The sequence below is a fragment of the Lissotriton helveticus genome, chromosome 6 (genome assembly GCF_964261635.1).
Source record: "Lissotriton helveticus chromosome 6, aLisHel1.1, whole genome shotgun sequence".
Taxonomy (NCBI): Eukaryota; Metazoa; Chordata; class Amphibia; order Caudata; family Salamandridae; genus Lissotriton; species Lissotriton helveticus.
In genome coordinates, this window is record NC_136067.1 from 1925859801 (window position 1) to 1925879407 (window position 19607).

The window sequence follows — 19607 nt, forward strand, 5'->3', positions numbered from 1 at the left end:
AATGACGTCACGGGGGGTGTCCCGGGCCAGCAGCCAATGACAGCGCGGCCCGGGACAAAGGGGCGGGACTTAAAAAAAGTCCCAGAAACGCCCCCGAATCGCGTTTTCACCAGTAAGGGTGATTGACAGCCTCTGTCTCCCAATGGCTAGCCTCCATTTATGGAGCTAGCCAATGAGAGACAGAGGCGGAACCAAAGTCGATATGTAGGATCATGAGGTTTCACCGTGGGGGGAGCAACTGCTACGCAGTTGCAACGCCCAGGGCGAAACCTAAAAAGACGAGAGGGGGGGGGCGAGCTTTCTCACTTGTGGCGGCCAAGGCATGGAACGCTCTCCACGTTTCCCTCTCGGGCCAACAAGATCACTTAATCTTCCGTAAGATCCTTAAGACCTGGTTGTTCTCTGTAAAGCAAAACTGAGTACGCATGCTGGTTGTGCCTGCAGGCCTGTCTGTCTCAGAGCGCCTTGATGCCCTTGGGCTTAGTTTGCGCTTTATAAATTCTCTTTCATTCATTCATTCATGTTGTTTACATAAATATATATTTTTTAAAAATTCATAAAATCAGTGTTGTAGAAAAATACTTGCTTATATACAAAAAACCGCTCTCTTAATAAAAAGTTGGTAAAATGCAGGTAAACAAAGCATATTATCTAGCCCAAGTGGGCATGTGTATAAGATGTTGCCACATTCTTTTCTTAAAACAACATTATAAAATTGATTTAAATAATTATTAAGTCATAAATATTAACAAATCAATTTATAAAACATCATACAGTTGGAAAAGTAAAACCTTAATAAAAACAGGTCCTAATCCATCGTACACTTGTGCCTAAAGTGCTGGTGCATGATAGCTGTCAAGCCCAAGTGGGCCTATAAAGTTTCTACATATTTTATTCAAAAATAAATATATAGATGTAAAGTTCTTCTATCTCTTTGTACTCCTCCCAATGGGTCCAATGGGTTCACATCCCAACTTTGTATGCTAGTTGATGGGTGGAAGTTGTGGCAGAAGCGGGCTGGCAGGCTTTGGTGGTGGTTGAAAGAATGTGGAGGCGGAGGGTACCCTTTGAAACACATTGTATCAGAGGGAACATATTTTATTAGTCCTGCTTCATCAGATTCAAGTGTCAATCAGGTCAACGTACACTCTAACCATTGTTGCTGTTGGTATTAAAGCTTTTCATACAGACATCATAGAGACTGTCGCAATGTGGATGGCGTTAACCCCAGTGATATTCCTTCTGCTCATGAAAATATCTGTATTCTTTCTTATGATGTTCATGATTATGCTGGTCCGCCTTTTTCTTGCTCATCATCATCATCTTAACACTTTACTCTAGTGGATGTTCCAAAAGGCCACTCATCCTATGATTTCCCCTTCAGTAACCAAGAATTTAGCTGGCAATTGCAATGTAACCTTGCTTGGAGACCTGTCAGCAGGAGCCAAAGCTCTCTTTTCCAGCAGTGAAAGCAAAGAGATTGTTTCCCTCTTGGAGCCATCGATAAGTCACTGATGATGGTACTGTAGAATGTGGTGTCATTGACAATGGAGTTATCGAAGGAAACATCAACAGGAGTATATCCACTAGTAAAGGTGTTTTTTGTCGTCAGCGTGCTTGTTGGTGGTACTGTTGAGGAAGCTCATCTGTTGTTGACAAGGCTGTGATGGAATGATAATGTGCTAAGACATGTGAGGTGGTTTAGAAGTACCTTTCTTTCTGATGTGTGGCCCTGATGAGACATTCTGTGGGCGTTCTTCTTGCTAGACTTCTTTGAAGCCTTCAGGCATCAAGTACATTTTTCTTAAGGTGCCAATTTGTGAGATGCTTTCTCCTTCTCTAGGAAGTGCTTTGATGGTGTCTTACCTTCGTGACAAGAGCTAAACTCCATATCAGATGATGGCTTGTCACCTCTGCGCTCTGGTGGAGGAGGGTATGAGCGATATCTGTTCCTAGAGGACTATTGGCCAGTCTGTGGGTATCCAGTCCCAGCACAGTGCCAGAAGAGGGAGCTGAGACTACAGCCTGCAAGTCCGACCAGCGCACAGGGATTGAGGGCCCTGGAACACCACATACGACGGGTGAGGTGGCGGACAGGTTGAGCTCTCTTTCCGGGAAAGTCACATTTGTGCCAAGGATGGTTATTGCCATTGATGCCACGCATAGCACTGAGGGGTGTACCTAAGAGTGGACCCACCTGGGGGGGCCAATGGTCTGGGTGAGTGCTGCCCCAAGAGGGGTCGTGACTGGCAGAAGGTACCGGGGAAAATACCATGGCGGTTGTGCGGCTTCCACTGAGAGGTGTGGGGACAACGCCTCGCAGCGAGGATTATCGGGCAGTAGCTTCATCAGAAGCTGAGTATTGGTGGTGATCCGGTGGTGGGCCACCTTGGTCACTGGGCCTGGGGAACAGGCAAAAATGGGAAAGCCACGGGGCAAGCAGGGGGGTGCGAAGAGGTGACGACGGATGACCGGAAGACGGAGGCATCGGAGTCGCAACCTGAGGGGATTGCGTAGCAGCAAGTGGACATGATACTTAAGGCCATCACGGATACCAGAAATGCCCTTCAGCAGGACATAGCGCAGGTGTCAGTGGGGCTGGGCCTTCTCCGGGCGGACCACGTAAAATTAGCAGACCGCAAAAAGCAAACCGAGGCCACTCTGGAAGTATTGAATCCAGCGCACAAGGTGCTTGATACACAGATGGGGGATGTGCATCGTCGCTTGCAGATCTTGGAAAAGAGAGCTGAAGATGCTGAAGGGCGGAACAGACGGAACAACATACGGGTGGTTGGGCTGCCTGAAGGAGTGGAAGGGACCGATATGGCTACATATCTGGAGGCCTGGTTGAAGTCGGAGGTCGCCACTGAGGGACTGTCCCCTTTCTTTGCCTTTGAAAGGGCGCACAGGGTACCAGCACGCCCGCTGAATCCTGGGAGACCACCCAGACCTGTGGTGGTATGCTTGCTCCACTACAGTGTCAGAGATCTGCTTTTGAACACAGCGCGCACCGTGGGACCCTTCAAGGTGGATAACAGTAGTGTGACGCTGTTTCCCGACTATACCTTCGATGTGCAGCGATTGCGATCCTCCTTCTTGGAGGTCAAGAAAGCACTCCGCGCAGAGGGTTTGCAATACTCTATGATGTTCCCGGCACTCTTAAGAGTGGCCATGGACGGTAAATCTTTTTTCTTCAATGCCTCTGAGGAAGCATTGGACTGGCTGGAATCTTACAATATAAAACACATGATATCCCAACTGGTATAATTCTGAAGGCAGTTAGTAAGGATATGAATACAACATTATCCGGAGTGGAATAAGGAGACTCTATTTGATTTGTAGCATGTGCTCATGGCATCACTTATGTAAACAATTTAAATCAGGGGTCAAAATAAACAGCACTTGTATCAGCACTGCAGATTACAAATAAAGAATTGAAAACAACCCAAATTGTACAAGGTGCTCAAGTGTGTGGGTGAAAACACAGAGGCGACGCAGGTGACAATGTGGTCAGCGTGGACGGCGCAAGGTGACTGGTGAATAGATATGTACAGTGAATAACGACTGAGTGGTTCCAAGTAATTTATAGTTATTCAAATGTTGAGTTTCTGCGTAAACCACTTTGTGGGGGGTGCCTATGGTCTTGCTGAGGAGTCGACGGCGTTTCGATCCACTTTAATTGGGATCATCTTCCGGACTGGGTAGGGTTGATAGCAGTGCTATACAGGGGAAAAAGAAAAAGGAGGGTGAGGGGTTGGGCTGGACAAGGGGGGGGGGGGAGATAAAACCGTCAAGGCGTTGCAGGAGGAGCCTGTACGTGACATTTCAGGAATTCAAGATAGGACGTGATAGGTCGCATATGGAGGAGCCCAACAGATGGGCGTGCAAGAAATCGTGGTAACTACCTGGGTCGGTGGGAGTCGCCGAGTCGGTCGGCGTCCAGAACGTCAGGCCAAAACAGTGGAAGGGCCAGTGATCTTCTAGGGAAGAAGGGAGAGAATTTAGATGCAGGAGGGAGGGGGGGGGTTCGGCGGGCGAAGGGGGGGGGGGGTTGTAGGGGCGGGCTGCTGGGTGTGTACACTGGCATAGTACGGGCACTCACCGTGTAATGCAGGAGATCGGGTGAATTAGCTGGTTCAAGGGAGGAAGTAGCGAACCAGATAGAGAGGTTATTTAGCACGGGCGCACGCAGAACGTGACAAGGTGAGTACGCTGCTGGCTTGGCTAGCTAATCCGGCACCCCGGGGCACCCCTATAATGGTGCTGAACTCTTCCCTGGGAGCTCTGGTCTACACCCAGAGAGGGATTAATGACCTGTTTCTAGAATATTATGCTGGGTTGTATGGGAGTCGTGCGGGGGGCCCTGATGATGCGCTGGAGGAATTTTTGGCGGGCCTACAACTACCCCGGCTGGAGGAAGAACAAGCGGAGCGGCTAGGACAGGACATTACGTTGGGAGAAATACGAAGTGCCATTAAGCATATGGCACATAATAAGACACCGGGTTCGGACGGCCTACCAATTGAGTTTTATTTAACATACATCGATATACTGGCTCCAAAATTGGTGAGGGTTTATAAGGAGGCCCGGGCAGTGGGGAGGCTACCAACTTCTATGAGAGACGCTGTTGTTATCCCACTCCCGAAACCGGGGAGGGACTCAATGGACAGATCGGCGTACCGTCCGTTGTCCATGTTGACATCAGACTATAAGATATTGAGAAGGATTCTGGCGACTCGACTCTTGCCTGATATGGTACAGTTGGTGCACCGGGATCAGGCGGGTTTTATTCCAACTCGCAACACAGCCTTTAACATACGGCGCCTCCTCCGCATATTGGAAGCAGATCATGGGGACACTCCCGGTGCTGCGGTACTTTCAGTGGACATAGAGAAGGCCTTTGTTAGCTTAGAGTGGCCGTACCTGTACCATGCTATGCGTGCATTTGGCCTCAGGGAGGCGTTAGTAAGATGGACGGGATTATTGTATAGAGATGGGAAAGCTAGGGTGCGGACAGGATCGATAATATCCTCCCCCTGTGCGGTAGGTCAGGGAACGCGACAGGGATGCCCGCTGTCCCCGCTGTTATTTGTGTTGGCTATAGAGCCGCTGGCTGTCCGAGCTAGACAAGGACGCCATTATCAGGGCTTGGCCCTGCGGGGCATTGAGCAGTATATATCCCTATATGCTGATGATTTACTAATGTTCTTGGCCGACGCGGAGGTGGCGCTGAATGGAGCAGGTGTTCGGTAAAATGTCGGGACTGGGGGTAAATTGGGGAAAGACTTGCCTTTTCCGGTGGTTCCAATAGCGGGAGCCCCTGATCGAGTAGTGGGAATTCGGTGGGAACCATCGTGTTTATCCTATCTCGGGACTAATATATAACACTCTATTGCGGATCTACTGGAAGGGAACGTGGGAAGGGCCCTGCGAGGGAGTCTGACTTTCTGGAGTGCTTTGCCGCTCTCGGTTGCCAAAAAGGATGGCGCTCCTGAAGATGGTGGCGCTCCCCCGCCTGTTATATTATTTTCGACATTGCCAATTTGGATACCGGGGGCAATTTTTAGGCAGCTTAGGTCGGTGGTTAGCGGTTTCTTATGGGGAAATGGCAGGAAGCAGGTGGCGTTACCCACCATGATGAGACCCAGAGGGGACGGGGGGCTAGTGGTACCTGATTGCGAACTTTATTATCTGGCGGCTCAGCTGCAGTGGCTTCCGCAGGCGGTGGCAAGAGAATTCCGAGGTCCAGAGGACCAGGAGGGTCGGTGGATCCTGAGGCATGTACTTTCCTTTACCGTATTGTGACAGCCATTGCATCTTGGGTTGCTCACTGCTGAAGAGCGGACGTAAAGACAATGCTGGAATCGGAGCCACTGCAGAGTTACCGTTAGCCGCCCATATGAACCGGAGATTCCCCTGGGCATGTGTACCGCCCTCCCACATGGGGGGGATTGGTCAGCATTCGCAGACTGGGAAGCGGTGGGAGTCCAGGTTGTGGGGGATTTGTATGAAGGTTTGGGTGCTACTACCTTTTCAAACATTACATGAAAGGTTTGGTCTGCCGCGAGGAGATTATTTGCTGCATGCAGCTTTGATACCAGCTATACAGCACCCCTGGAAGGAAGGGCTCTCGGAACCCCAGACTTCTATGACGTGTCAACACGTGGTGATGGCTGCAGGGACGTTTAAGGCGATTACATGTCTATACAGGCGCCTGACTACTGAAAGCCTAAGCCCACTGACGGACCTACGCGGAAAATGGGAGGAGAATTTTGGGAAGGAAATACCGGAGGCAACGTGGGCTCACTTGATCCGTAGGGCCTGGAACAGCACACGGAATGCCAGGTTCCAATTAATACATTTCTTTATATTGCATAGGGCTTATTTAACCCCAGCCAGAATCAATCGATATTTCCGGATGGAAACTGCCCGGTGTCAGCGCTGAGGCCTGGAGGGGGCAGAGTTGCCTTATATGTTGTGGACTTGTGGCCAATTGGGAACATATTGGGAGGAAGTAGTCGAACTGCTTTGCGGCGTTACAGAGCGCCGTATAGATACTGATATGGGTACCTGCATACTACATTGGTTTCCACACACTTCTAAGACAAAAATTACGAGTACGTTTCTGGACCTTGCCCTACTGCTGGCTAAGAGAGAGATCACGGCTAAATGGAAGTCACAACGGGCGCCTGCGATAGGGCAGTGGAAATCGGAGTTACTCAAATCGGCTAAAAGTGAGAGTACAGTTAGATTGCAGCAAGCTATACGCGCTAAAAATGAGAAGGCGATGGAAGCAGCCTGAGCGTGGGAAGCGTTAGTGATAGCACTCCAGATTCCTGAAACTGACTCGGAGGCGGTCCCTGCTGAGGAGGCTCCAGAGGGTTCCCCCTGATAGGCAGGGAGTAGGGAGGGTAGTGGGGACTAGGTATGGTGGTGAATGGTACCGTGGGGCGCATTGGGAATTTGGACACACCCGAAGCAAAGGGATGGGGGAGGAAGTTTGATTGGATTGGTCTATTCATTTTTTGGCTTACATTGTTAAGAGGTAGACATAAGATGATTGTCAATGGGCTCCTACTATTATAGAAAGGGTAAGATAGGATGATTATGGAGAAATAACCTAAACTGTGTCGGAATTTGGAGGGAAAGTAACTCAACATGTGAAAATGTGGGGGCACAGACATTGTTGATATGATGTAATCAATCAATCAATCAATCAGGTCATTTATAGAGCGCACTACTCACCCGTAGGGTCTCAAGGCGCTGGGTTGGGGGGGGGGGTGCCGTTACTGCTCGAACAGCCAGGTCTTGAGTTTCTTCCTGAAGGAGAGGTGGTCTTGGGTCAGGCGCAGGTCGGTTGGGAGTGAGTTCCAGGTCTTGGCGGCCAGGTAGGAGAAGGACCTTCCTCCTGTTGTCGCTCTTCGGATGCGGGGGACGGCGGCGAGGGCGTGGTTGGTTGATCTGAGGAGGCGCTTGGGAGTGTAGAAGTTGATCCGGTTGTTGAGGTAGCTCGGGCCTTGGTCGTGTAGGGCTTTGTGTGCGTGGGTGAGGAGACGGAAGGTGATTCTCTTGTTGACCGGGAGCCAATGCAGATTTCTCAGGTGTCCGGAGATGTGGCTGCGTCGGGGGATGTCGAGGATGAGTCTGGCCGAGGCGTTCTGGATCCGCTGGAGTCTCTTCTGGAGCTTGGCGGTGGTTCCGGCGTAGAGGGCGTTGCCGTAGTCCAGTCGGCTGGTGACGAGGGCCTGGGTGACCGTCTTCCTCGTCTCGGTGGGGATCCACCGGAAGATCTTACGTAGCATGCGCAGGATGTTGAAGCAAGACGAGGAGACGGCGTTTACTTGTCCGGTCATGGAGAGGGAGGAGTCCAGGATGAAGCCCAGGTTGCGTGCGTGGTCCGTCGGTTTGGGTGCGGTGCCCAGGGCGGGGGGCCACCAGGAGTCGTCCCAGGCGGAGGGCGAGGAGCCCAGGATGAGGACCTTCGTCTTGTCCGAGTTCAGTTTCAGGCGGCTGGTCGTCATCCATTCGGCTACCTCTCTCATCCCTTCGTGCAGGTTGGCTCTGGCGGTGGCGGGGTCGTTGGTCAGGGAGAGGATCAGCTGGGTGTTGTCGGCGTAGGAGATTATGTTGAGGTTGTGTTTGCGTGCGATGGCCGCGAGGGGGCTCATGTAGACGTTGAAGAGGGTGGGGCTCAGTGAGGATCCTTCAGGGACGCCGCAGATGACTTTGGTGGCCTCTGACTTGTACGGTGGTAGGTGGACTCTCTGTGTTCTTCCGTCGAGGAAGGAGGTGATCCATTCCAGTGCCTTGTCCTGGATTCCGATGTTGTCGAGGCGCTGTACTAGGGTGCGGTGGCAGACAGTGTTGAAAGCCGCGGAGAGGTCCAGGAGGATGAGGGCCGCTGTGTCTCCGTTGTCCATCAGAGTTCGTATGTCATCGGTGGCAGCGATGAGGGCGGTCTCGGTGCTGTGGTTCGCTCAGAAGCCGGACTGTGAGGGGTCGAGGGATCCATTCGTCTCGAGGAAGGCGGCCAGCTGTTTGTTGACGGTCTTCTCGATGACTTTGGCCGGGAACGGGAGGAGCGAGATGGGACGGTAGTTCTTGAGGTCGGTGGGGTCTGCTGTGGGTTTCTTGAGAAGAGCGCTGAGTTCGGCGTGCTTCCAGCTCTCAGGGAAGGTGGCGGTGTCGAAGGAGGTGTTGATGATGTCCCGCAGGTGGGGTGCGATGACAGCGTCGGCCTTGTTGAAGACGTGGTGAGGGCAGGGGTCAGTCGGAGATCCGGAATGGATGGAGTTCATTGTGCGGATGGTGTCCTCGGTGCTGATCGGAGTCCAGGCGCGGAGGGTGGTGGTGTGTGGCGTTGTTGCGGTTGTGGCTTGCGTTGGTTGGTTGCTGAAGCTGTTGTGTATGTCCGCGATCTTGTTGTGGAAGTAGGACGCGAGGGAGTTGCAGAGGTCTTGCGACGGGGTGATGTCATTGTTTCCGGCGTTGGGGTTGGAGAGCTCTTTCACGATGTTGAAGAGTTCCTTGCAGTTGTGTGAGTTGTGTGCGTTGTTGTCCAGCCGGTCCTTGTATGTATTTTTCTTGGTGGCGCGGATCAGTTGGTGGTGTTTCCGGGTGGCGAGCTTGAGGGTGGTCATGTTGTCCGTAGTTGGTTCCCTTCTCCAGACTTTCTCGAGGGCTCGACAGTTCTTCTTGGAGCTCTTGAGTTCGTCGGTGAACCATGGTGTTTTTCTGCTGCAGGGTCTGCTGGGCGGGGTTCTCAGCGGGGCGAGTTCGTCCGCGCCGTTGTTGATCCACTTCGTGAGGTTGTCGGCGGCCTGGCTGGGGTTCGCTGAGCTGGCGGGGGGGTGCTGGCTCAGGGAGGCGGTGAGCTGGTCGGTTGTGATCTTGTTCCAGCTTCTTCGGGCAACCTGTTGCTGGTGGTGGTGGATCGTCGTTCTTTTGAAGCTGAAGTGGACGCAGCTGTGGTCCGTCCAGTGGAGTCCTGTTGCGTGGCTGAAGGTGACGTCTTTGCTGGATGAGAAGACGGCGTCGAGTGTGTGTCCGGCGAGGTGGGTGGGGGTGGTCACCAGTTGCTTGAGTCCGAGGTTGGCGAGGTTGTCGAGCAGGCTGATGGTGTTGCGGTCGCTGTTGTTCTCCAGGTGGAAGTTGAGGTCCCCCAGGAGGATGTAGTCGGCGGAGGGGAGGGCATGCGGGCTGATGAAGTCGGTGATGTCCTCGCTGAATCGTGTGCGTGGACCCGGGGGTCGGTAGATCAGGGTGCCTCTGAGGGTGGTCTTCGGGTTGGTGTGGATCTGGAAGTGCAGGTGTTCAGTGGTGGTTAGGGTGTCGTCGGTGTTGGTCGTGATGCGGATGGTGTCTCTGTGGATGATGGCGATGCCTCCTCCCGTCTGGTTGGCGGTGCGGTCCCTCCGGATGATCTTGTAGCCCTCCGGGATGGCGATGGCGATGTCTGGGGCTGAGGAGGCGTTCATCCAGGTCTCGGTGAGGAAGGCAATGTCAGGGGCGGTGGTGTCGAGGAGGTTCCAGAGTTCTACGGCGTGTCTGTGGACGGAGCGGGTGTTGAGCAGGATGCACTTGAGGTGGTTGCTGCTGATGTTCGGCTTGGCGAGTGCTGGTGCAGGATGGGTCCGGATGCAGGTGAACTTGCAGGCGTGGCAGCTGAAGGGTCCGAGGGTGTGCTTCGGGGCGGCTCGATGACATCCCGGGATGGCGCCGGTGTTGAGTGCGATGAGTTCGGCGGCGTTGTAGGTTCGTCGGGCCGGCTTCCGTCGGTGGGGGCCAGGGGTCCTGGCGCTGGTCGCGATCCGGTCGCGGACGGGCGCAGACGGGCTTACCTTTGGCGCGCCTTCGGCGCACAATCGGCGCGCCCGCTGCGCGTCAACGCTGCGCGTTCGCACGGTCGCCATTTAAGGCGAAGTGCGCGGGTGGGCGGAGCAGCTGGGAGGCGGGAGCGGGGAGGGAACAGAAGAAAAAAAGGGGCGGGGAGCGGGGGGCGGCGAGGAAGGCGGGAACACGGATGAGACCGGGCAGAAACTACAATATACAAGCACAAGTGATGGTCAAAACAAAACACTTAACACGGGCAAAAGGCTACGCAGGAAAAAAACAAGCACAAATGATGGTCAGAAAACACTTTACACGGGCAAAAGCTACGCAGGAAAAAACAAGCACAAAGGATTTAAAAAAAACAGAGCAGGCAACGATAGCAGGGTCAGCCGGCAGCGCGGCAGGCAGCGAGGCAGAGGGCACAGCAGGGGGGCACACGCAGCAGCTGGTGGCCGTGCGGCGCGGGGGTGTCCCACAAGTGGGTCACACTCACCTGTGTCGCACGGTCGCCTTTTAAGGCCAAGTGCGCGGGTGGGCGGAGCAGCTGGGAGGCGGGAGCGGGGAGGGAACAGAAGAAAAAAAGGGGCGGGGAGCGGGGGGCGGCGAGGAAGGCGGGAACACGGATGAGACCGGGCAGAAACTACGATATACAAGCACAAGTGATGGTCAAAACAAAACACTTAACACGGGCAAAAGGCTACGCAGGAAAAAAACAAGCACAAATGATGGTCAGAAAACACTTTACACGGGCAAAAGCTACGCAGGAAAAAACAAGCACAAAGGATTTAAAAAAAAAACAGAGCAGGCAACGATAGCAGGGTCAGCCGGCAGCGCGGCAGGCAGCGAGGCAGAGGGCACAGCAGGGGGGCACACGCAGCAGCTGGTGGCCGTGCGGCGCGGGGGTGTCCCACAAGGTGTAAGGTATAATGTTATACAAAGATGTATGATTGTTTATGTGGTTCATAAAACAATAAAAACCGATTTAAAAAAAAAATGATGGCTTGTCACTTGCCTTCTTTTAAAACCACCTGAGGTGCTGTCCTTCTCAGTCATTGGGCATTTTTTATGAACAATTCTAGTACATTCGGCACCCTTTTGGTTTGGTTTGTGGAGAGGAGAGAAATAATAGATTTAATCAAGATATAGGTTAACCACAAACAACCACGCTTTAAAAGAAATTAATTCAGCCATTATGTGGCAAAGGCATTTCTCCTTTTGCCTCGTTACTGACAGAAGTGATGCTCTACACATACTCTAAAGAAAGCTAATTCAGAAGAAACTGTGAAAAGTCAAAGAAATAAAACCCCCTGAGGACAGCTCTGATCGGGACTCCTTTGCACATGACGTTTAGTAGAAACCTGAAGTATGGAACCATATGAGGGTCATTGTACTTTCATCTCATTGGCAGAAGTTTGGGTATTTTCTAACGTGAGGAAGGGGTTATTGAAAAGCATGGCTTTCATATGGTTTCTAAATGAATTTTCTCTGTATTACTATGTCAATGTTATTGTGTGAGTCGCAGCTCGGCAACAGGGAATCATTTAAGTATGGGAATCTATGAAAGATCCAATACTTGAGAACATGGGTATGTGCGACTTTTCAAAGACTCTCGAACCCCTAAAATTCACAGGAAGTAAAAGTGTGTAAAACTCTAATGGCTTTAAGATCAAGTATCAAGCAGCACAGTTTGAGGTGGGCAAATAGGCTAAGTCCTAGTTGGTCTAAAGAGTGGTGGCTTCTCTCATTGGAAAATACAGTAAACATGGTTTTGTTAGCAGTCACTCATTAAAGACAAACACCTGTGAGGTTCAAGCACTGATGTTAACCCGTTGGCTGCGCCACCCGTTTCGCGGAAGTGCGGCACTTCCGCAAAACGGGCGGGGCCGCAACGGCCATTGGCCGACGGCAGCACCAGCGAGGTAGTGCTGCCGTCGGTCAATGGCCGACGGCAGCATGGATAGGGTTAAACATGTCTTGAAATGAACATTAACAGCTGATAAAAGGGAATGGATCATCTGACAATCCTTTTTGGTTCTGAGCCCCTTTTAGTAGGGATATAGCGAAACCAAGCATAGCTTCAACGTAATGCCTTCAAGGGGCATAAGCAGTTAAATAGAAGGAAGGGATAGAAAAACTGCAAAGACTATCAGACAAAACTTCACAGATTAGAAAAATAAATTAATAGGTTACACTCCAACCAAATAGTGACTGCAAGAAGACAAGAAGTTGACCATACAACATTTAGTAAATTATATGGGTGGAGCCATTACATGTTTAGCCTTGGTTTTTCAACTTCTAGTTTCCACTTACTGGATGAACAAAGCATCACGTGTACTGGAATCCATCGGTGGGGACAATTGCTTGTTAGTTCATGAGTCAGTATGTTGTGGTAGACTACATGAAAGCTAGTTAGTAAATTACAGGTTTAGAATTTTGCTTTATAAACTACAAATCAGAATTTAGTATGGTAGTCCCAGATCCAATTCCTCTTGCCCCGTGTAACACAAAACAGTCACTTGGAGCACAAACACTGTGCTACCTGCCTCTTATGGCCCCTTTTCCAAAACTATTGCATGGTTAAATACCTTTTGCCCCATAGGTCATAAAATATAAACCCAGTATCCATATGAGAGAATAGAAAACAGAAAGCTTCGTGAATGAATACAAACATACAGAGAATATTAAAGAAAAAGAATTACAACCCCAAAAGAAAGAGTTGTTGTTAGGGTACCAGGAGAGGCAGTCTGTGTACATCTTGTATAGAATGTTGTAGTAGTTTTCTAGTTTGAGACCTTGCCGACAGGTAGCGTTAGCTGGCTGCTGTAGAAATAACTTTTGTGGACAATACTGTCAGGGAATAACTCTTGCAACCTCCCCGGAGCAACGAAAGGAAGACACCAGACACAGCAGGGGCATAGGAACAGACAACATGTATTTGTAGGTCACAATGCTTGATGGCTAGTCAAGGAAGAAGGGCAGATGTACACACCGTGCATGCAGTACAAGCAGGCTCCTTCTTCCTTAAGTGACTTGTGTGTGAACGTTATATACAGCACAGAACAAGAATGCAAAGTGCCAAATATTGACAAACATATAAAAATGCACAGATGCATAAAAGGAACAGAAACAAATGTACAGTGTGGGCACCTAAAGGAAGCTATGACCATGGGTGTGGAATGTCCTGATGAGCTACACTTACCTGGGAGACAGGATAGATATGGAGACCTCTAAGTGGGGTTCCGCCCAGCTGGTGGAGCTGTTCGGCCAGGCCAAAGTGGGAGCCTTGGTCCAGGGCTGGAATACGATCTGCGAAGGAGGGGCTGGTGCACCATGGGGGACCCAGCTGGCAGCTCCAGACAGCTCATGCAGGTAGAAGTGGGATGGCTCAGTAGGTGGGGAGAGTGCGTGTGAGAGTTGGAACTATGTTAACCCTATAGTACATACATATGGATATATATTTTTTCCCCAACAATACCCTCTTTATGATATATATATATATATATATATATATATATATATAAAACAAAAAAACAACCAAAAAAAATACATACACACACACACACACACACACACATATATATATATCACACACCAGTGTACAAATATATATGGTATGAAAGAGTAGTAACAATATAAGAATAAAGTACACAGCTTTGATGGGCATTACCCAGCACTTAAATGAAATGCATATATTGGCACATAGGTACACACCTATGAGGTAATCATAGTTCAAACAGACAAAATTATATTGAATTTATATCTATATGTCAAGTGATTTACAATAGAGGTATTGGATATGTTACCCCACTTATTTATACATCGGGAAAGTATTAATATGTGGTGCAAAGATCAAACGAAACAAGACCTCCTAGTTTCTTAACTCTGAAAAATTCACATCAACAATATAAAAGGAATTTGATCAGCACACACTAATAGCAATAAACAACTTCTCAAAGTGATATTTTTGCGAATAATCCTTTATTGCTTTTTTCTTCACAGGATAGCCTGTGAAGACAAGAATAAAGGAATATTTGCAAAAATATCACTTTGAGAAGTTGTTTATTACTATTAGTGTGTGCTGATCAAATTCCTTTTATATCTATATGTCAATAGGCATCAATTCATATTTCCATGTGTGCTTCTGTTACTTCCTGCTGTATTCTACGATATCTGTGGGCTAAATCCTGCTCTGTACGAGGTAGAACTTGAAAAGATGCCCTTACTACAAGTAGGAAAGCCACCTCTCTATATAGTGCACCACATTGGGGTACACTGTGCAGAGTGGTTGAGGAGCTCCTTATTGGTTTACAGAGGCCAAAGTAGATAATACTAATGCTCTATTTTGTGGTAGTGTGGGCAAGCAGATAGGCTTATCAGAGGGTAGTGCTAAGCATTTGTTGTACACACCAAGGCAATGAATGATACAGACACTCAATGAATTCGAGACTGAATTAGAAAAAGAGTTCTTATTTTTTATATAAATATTAGACCACGAACTTCAGGTACCAGGTAAATACTTTTTGCAATACGAGGAAATCACAGTAAATGCAATATCTACAGCTGTGCGCAATTATGCACAATACATTTCCTATGGGAGAAAAAAGGAAAGTAAAAAGAGCAACGCAATAAAGTTGTTTATCTGGTTCACCTTTTAGAAATTGAAGAGTTCAGAGCCAAGGTTCAAAATGTCAAGGCCAAGTTCTCAGGAGCTTCTTGGATTTAAGCTGGAGCAAAGAGGCTTTGTTGCTGGGGTGCTACAAAGAAATGGGCCACTTGGAAAAGCAAAGAAAAGGGGGGCTTGCAGGCAAGTCCAAGCATTCTCAAGTGAGAGTAGAGGTCGCAAGGGCTCTGGGGCCTCGGGAGCACAGCTGGTTTTAAGATGCAGCTGGGTAAAGAAGCGCAAAGGTTAATCTCGCGGTCAGGGATTGGGACCTTGGAATGATGATTCTGGAGCTGCTGGGCCACTGCTGAGGTGGATCTCCAGAGTTCTGAAGTCCCTCTGTGGGTGCTTGCGTGCTGTAATGTTGGAGTCCACCTGGACTCGGTTTTGTAGGTTGTTGCAGCAAGGGGTCCGGTGCCTCAGGCATTCGTGCTTTCAGCTCCGATGGGTCCTGGGGCCTCAAGGTTTGGTGCAGAGGCTGAGTTGGCCCTCTGGGGCAGATGTACATTCACAGGTACTAGGAGATGTCGTTCGGGCTAGGGAGCTGGACGACACTGGACTGGACTTTGCTATTGTTTGTGCCTGCGGCTGCAGGGAGATAGTACCTCTATCTCAAGGGATTTATTTTAGCAAGTTGCAAAGTGCTGACGAATCTGCAGGGTTTGTGGAGGCCACCCATGAGACAAGCTGGAGGATGGCTATTGTCTGGGGTGGCCCGCAGGTTTTTCGTGCCCAAAAGTCCATTACAAGGTCTGCAGTTCTCGGTCCAACAGCATTTCTTTGTCTTCTGGTGTCCGTGGAATCTAGTTTTAGGGTCTAGGGATGCCACCTAAATACAAATTTTAGTTTTACTTACAAGGGAGTGACATGTAGTGGCCAAGGGGCCCCTTACATGGAGTGTCTACACCCTCTATTATGCCAACCTCCTGTGGTAAGGGAACATAGCCCTAACCCTGATTGGAGAAGTCCCACCATCGTCAGGAGGGTGGACACTGAAAAATGTACTGCAGCTTGCCTCCAGCACCTGAGGGATGGAGTTGGCAGAGGGTGGGTCACCTCCTACTCCTTCATTTCCCTGCCTGTCTTTCCACCAAAAGTGGTGGGGACGGGGGGGGTTGCTTCTTTTACCAGGAGAGGCTGGGGTCACGTTTCAATGGTGGCAAGGCCTTTGAAGCCTCTCTCCACGGATGGGCCTTCCTGACTGGGAGAAGGTGTGAGCACCTCTGCCCAGGCCAGGCATTGTTCTTGACCTCTGAACGCACAGGTGCTCACCCCATGAGGTTCGAACTCTGTCTAGTGGTGACAGGCTAGCTTAGACCAGATGGTGACCACACTAAGGGTTGGTAGGTTTTTGGGGGACCCCTCTAAAGGATCCTATGCGTGCAATTATTAATACATTTTACACTGGAATTAGTGCAGGTTTATTAAGCCTAGATCTTTGGTACCAAACACCCCATAGTACAGTGAAGCCATCAAGGAGCTGGGGAACTCGTAATGACAAGTGCTCAGCCCAGGAACTCTTTATGGCTTCCCTATTCACTTACATTATCCAAGAATCAACATGGAAATTGCAGGGGCATATCGACTTGTGCAGATATAGTGCACCTGCCTTCCGACTATAAGGCTGCTGTAGGGGTGCCTTACTTATATCCCATGCCGTGTCTGTGGGCATGCGGTACAAAAGGGGGATGGTGATGGACGGAGCATCTGAACCAATCAAACACTCACACCCAGTCAACAGATCTGGGTTTCATCCATCACCGTTCTTTAGCCCACTCTGCCACCCTAGTTCAGACATGGCCATATGCAAATCAGTCTGACCCTGTGCCTTATGGGAACAGTCCAGCCCGAACTGCCAAGCCATGCCTTCCCTGGACCGGAAACAAGCTTCCGAGGACCGGTTTCTGGCATTACAGCAGTCTTCAGCCCGGTTTGCTTGAATCCAGTGGCAAAGTGAGCAAGGGACTCACGTCTGAGCATACCCTGCCACACTTATGGTGGCCAAAGCGGTACAAAAGGGGATGTGGGCATGGCACACAGGGATGTGGGTCATGTCTGTGGAAAGTGTACACCTACGCTCTGGATAATTCCACTCTGTCCACCTTCAATTGAAGTTCTACCACAAGCTCCCCTACACATACTCCCTGTCCCAACATTCTAAGTCACACTCTGGTCTAACTGTAGGGAAATACCAACGATGGGGAAGTAGGGGGGGGGGGAGCAAAGGAAAATCTACCCAGCGTAATAAGTGGCTTTACTTGAACGCTGGCAAATTATATAGGAGGGGATAATATAATAAAATATGATATATAACAATTACCTACTGGCAGTCGCCAGTAGGTAGTTATAGTTAGTACCATGTTTCCATAGGAAATACATTTTTTGACTTGCCTATAACGTTAGCGTTGCTTGACCACTCCATGAAATTTTCCCCAAAAAGTATCAGCAGAGGTTCTGGTTGTCATGGGAAGTTTGGGGGTGATCCTAGCATTGGGGACAGAGAATATAGGGTCCAAAATAACGGTGCGTTTGTAATGTTAATTCCCATAGGAACCATTAGCCATACCTACAGCCCGAACCGCTGAACGAACTTACAACAAATTTGGCAGGAAACTAGATGTTGGTTCAAGGAAGTGCCTTTTCCCTATGTGGTGCAAATGTGTGCAGTAGTTTTTAGGGAATTTCAGCTGAAAATTATGGTGATATCTCCAGCCACAGATATTGCATGGTGGTTTCACGATTACTTGCAAATGCATGTGCCAATGGGAATGCTCTGACTAGCTAGACGCAACCTGAACAGAAAGTTGCAGCAGCCATTTTATCTATCGGGACATTTACAAAACCTTCCCCCCATCATTGACAAAGCAGGCCCGAAGTCCCCACTAGCACCGTTGCTCCCTTACTATTCGCTTTCCCTAAACTTTCCCAAGAAGCTAACCCAACCATCTGTAATAAAGTCAGGATCTCCAGGAGACCCTCTCAAACCGGATCAGTTCCTGAAATTTCTACCTCAGCTTTTACCCGTTTTTTTGGTAACTTAATAAACTTGTCTCTGTCCTCTGCAGAGAAAACATGCCAAGGTGATCCCCCAACTCAAAAAGCCCACCTTGATTGACTCCAAGCCTGAGATTTTCTGTCCTATCTCACTCCTCCCTTTTGTAGCTGAAATAACAGAATCTTACATCAATTCTATTCTTACCATATATACAGAAGGTAACGAATTTATGGACCCCTAACAGAATGGCTTCAGAGCACGCCATAGTACAGAATCTGCACTATTGGCAGTCACCACTTATGGAGTTCCCTGGATGAAGGAAATACCTCAGCTCTGATTCTTCTTGACCTCAGCACTGCATTTGACAATGTGTCTCATCAGATCCTTCTGCAGCGCCTACAAGATATAGGTATCAGAGAGGCTGCCTTGAATTGGTTCTCATCATTCTTAGCTGAGAGATCCTTCCAAGTGATGCCCCTCCCTTCAGCTCTCAGATACATTCTGTGCATCAGGGGGTGCCACAGGGATCTGCTCTGAGCCCTACCTTATTCAATATCTATATTCAACCTCTAGCAGCGGGTGCAAAGGGTAGGTGTCTTACTGTGGTCTCCTATGCTGACAACACTTGACTTGTGACCTCGTTATCCAATGACTCCGACCAGGATGTGGCCAAGTTTCAAGATTATTGGATGGCCATCGCAGATTGGATGACAACCAACTGCTTATTGCTGAACACTAATAAATCTGAGATTCTTCTCTTAGGTAGAAACACCCACCTAAGGAGCGAGCGCTGGTGGCCTGACACGCTAGGGGCCTCTCCCTTGCCCAAGCAGACCATATAAAATATGGGTGTCTGGGTCGACTCTGCCCTGAAATATCAGGTACAAAGTCAGTAGCCGGTGTCTGTTTCGGACTTCTACATGGACTCAAGTCATTGCTTGGGTTCTTTGACGCTCACACACGCCAGTTGATCATCCAGTCTACCATACTTTCGAGACTGGACTATTCCAGCTCTCTGCATTTGGGCGCCAACAAAGCAGGGATCCTTTGCCCACAAAAGGCACAAAACGCCGCCGCTTGGATGCTCTTTGGCCTTCCAAAATCTTGCACAGCTTCCAACCTCCTACAAAGGCTTTACTGGCTTCCGGTGGCGGAGAGAACCAATTTCAAGGTACTGTGCATTTCCCACAGAATTCTGAACGCTCTAGCTCTTGCCATATTAGCCAATCTTCTTACTCCCTACGTACTGATCCCCTTGCGCTCCCATCTAGCGTGTGTACCTTGTGTCAAAAGTGCATGGCCCGGAGATCGCTCTTTCCGTGACCTCACCCCCACAATCTGGAATGCCATTCCTGATTACATTAGAAGCATCCAAGATCATGGGTCTTTCCAGAAGACTATAAAGACCTACCTCTTTCCAAGTTAATCTCTCATCCTAATCCTGCCGCCTTCTTTTCTCTCTGTTGGTCTCTGGGATCAGCTCTGAGACGCCCCGTTGCTGGAGCAGCGATGCTCTTTACAAATCTCGTAACATACTATTAGATCTATGCTTAGGCTCTGCCCAGATATCCTTATTTGCATTCCCTTAAGTTTCTCAACAACTATTGAATGGATTTACAC